Below are 2,624 nucleotides of genomic sequence, written 5' to 3'. Positions count from 1 at the left end.
TACCTGTCTAGATCGCCCAACACCCTTTGCTGAAGAGGCTATTTTTACTGCATCTTATGCTGCTCCTGCCCCCTTTGTTGAATATTAGCTGACCATAGACACATGGGTTTATTTCTGGGGTCTCTATTATCTTCCGCTGATCTCCGAGTCTGTCCTTATGCCAGTACCAGGCTGCTTTTTCCATTGCCCTTGTAACATAGTTTGATATCAAGTATTGAGGTGCCTCCTACATTGTGCTTCTTTCTCAAAATTGCTGAGGCTATTCAGGGTCACTTATGATTCCATAACAACTTTTTAAATGTGTGTACTATACCTGTGAAATATGTCATTGGTATTTGAAGAGGCATTGGGCAGAAGCTACAGATAGTTTTGGGTAGTATGGACATATTGATGATGTTAATTCTTCCAATCCATGAACATGATATGGTACACATTTCCATTTTTGTGTGTCTTCCTTAACTTCTTCCTTCAGTGTTGTGTAGTTTTCTGGAACACAGGTCTTTTACCCCCTCAGTCAGGTTTATTCCATGAACAGTCATGGCAAAATGTCATTTCCTTTTCCTTTCATTATGGGTTTACAGATGTAGTTTTTCCTTTCATTTCAATCTGTTGTCCTTTCAACAAAATGAGCACTGCTTCTTCATCTTCTTGGCTCCTCTCAGTCTCTCCTCCTTGATTTCCACACTGTCTTCCCTTTACTTCTCTTCTCTATCTTCCCTTTTATTTCTTCTGCTGCTGTTTCTTATGCAGAGGCCTCTTTAGATGCTGCAGCTGCTTCTCTTCCCTCCAGGGAGGTATTTTGCAGGGGCCGCCCCATGAATCTCACTGTGGCTCTCTCACGATGCAGTAGTACACAGCGGAGTCTCTCAGGGTAACAGGAGCAGGATCAAGGTGCTGGACTTTCTGTCTGCTGCGATGTTTAGACTGGTGTTCCTTTGCTCATGTTGCCTTTTAAACCACAAATCACATACTCTGGACTCTGGTGGGCAGTCTGGCGATACCAATGTATGACCTCATTTGTACTGATTGTGGAGTGGCTACAGGGCAGGCGCACCGTTTCTCCTTCAGTACTCTCCATGGCATCTGGCTGTGTGGACTTGGCATCAACCGTAATACCTGAGGAGATGAGAAACAATAGATTAGCTAGGGAATGTCAAATTTGGATGCATCACCACCTCTAAACTCCCCTTTTTGGCCATGCCCCCTACATGAACATTTTCATCTGTGTGTTGCACGGGCAAGCGAAATATTACTCGTATTTATTCTTGAGCTATCCAGAGCCATGACTCAGGGGATCTTCTGTGAGTAGTAGATGTGAGAAACTTCTCACTGTGATGCCCAGATTCCCTGCAGAGAAACACATAGGTACATGCAAGCACATAGATGCATTATTCTCCCCAGCAGTTTGGTCGAATACAGTGGGAGAAGTAGAAGCAGCAGCTACCTGACCTTTGTCTTTAGCCACAAAAGCCATCCTTAATCAGACCCAGATCACTTACCCAAAGTAAGGCAAAGAGTTATTCCTAACACTGGTCTCATAGTTCAAGTGCAAACTGGAATTCCAGGCCTCAGAGCTCAGAATCTGCGTCTGACCCTGGGTTTGGGGAGGCTGCAACGACAGCACAGCAGCCACCAGCACAGCCTCAGCCAGGAAGCTTTCAACTGGGTGTTCCCCGGGCAGGCGTCAGGGAGAGACAAAGCAGTTCTTGGTTGGGTTTACCCCCACCCACAGAATTAAATATAAATTTACAATGAGGGTAAGAATGTTTTACCAAGTCTAGCCTTCAACCAGAGGGTTTACATTGAGATCATTTTCAAATAGTCTATGTTTGAGTGAGTCTGAATAAGTAGTATCATCCACTTGAAGGTTTACCACCCCTCACTTGTGTTACATGGTAAAACCCACAATTAAGGTTTGATATGAAATAACCTTTAATCCAACTACCTATGTAGAATCTTAGGATGTAAGGGAAAAGAGAATTCCTATCCATATTCCCAGCCAGAACTATGTATTCTCAAAAGTAGAAATACATAATTTACCATTGAAAGTTAGAAACTTCTTTCTGGTCTAAAAGGTTTACCATACACTCATTAAATATCCAATGACACTGTGGGAGAAAATATTTGCAATACACATGACCAAAATAATTTCATAGGTGTTTAATATCCCTGAGCTCAGTCTGCCAGGATAAGATACAATTAGAGACCAGACTAGGAGCCAGGTTGTCTGTGCTCAGTTCTCCCACATTGGCTCCTGGAACGCTGCTTAAGCAGCCTTCTGATGGACCCTGTTGGAGGCCACTGGTCTTGACACAGTGCCCAGTGACTTCAATAATTATATGTATTCCACTTATCCCCTCTTTAGCAGACATTTTCTCTTCTCCATGCTCTTCCTCAGGAGTGGCATACATTGAGAAGAAGAGGAGAAAAGCAGGGAAGGAAGAGAAGATTTACAAAGGGAAGTAAGGACTTTTGACAAGAGAGGTAGAATTATACATAAAGGAATTTCTCTGGTTTTCTCAAAAGTAGTTACATTTTACAAAATAGGATAGAATAAAGGTAAACTATTTCCTCCCTCTCAACTACAGTAACTAAGCTTCTCATTTCACTATGGGGCAAGTATT

At 42.7% G+C, this 2,624-nt stretch overlaps 1 pseudogene; it reads right to left on the bottom strand.

The window, feature by feature from the left end:
• Positions 1-822: 822 nt before the first annotated feature.
• On the bottom strand, positions 823-1,539 carry LOC129074089 (T cell receptor alpha variable 26-2-like; annotated as a pseudogene).
• Positions 1,540-2,624: the final 1,085 nt, after the last annotated feature.

Source organism: Pteronotus mesoamericanus, unplaced genomic scaffold (assembly GCF_021234165.1).
Source record: "Pteronotus mesoamericanus isolate MK-2021 breed Mesoamerican mustached bat unplaced genomic scaffold, CSHL_Meso_final contig_46, whole genome shotgun sequence".
Classification (NCBI taxonomy): Eukaryota; Metazoa; Chordata; class Mammalia; order Chiroptera; family Mormoopidae; genus Pteronotus; species Pteronotus mesoamericanus.
This window is presented reverse-complemented; position numbering and strand designations above follow the sequence as displayed.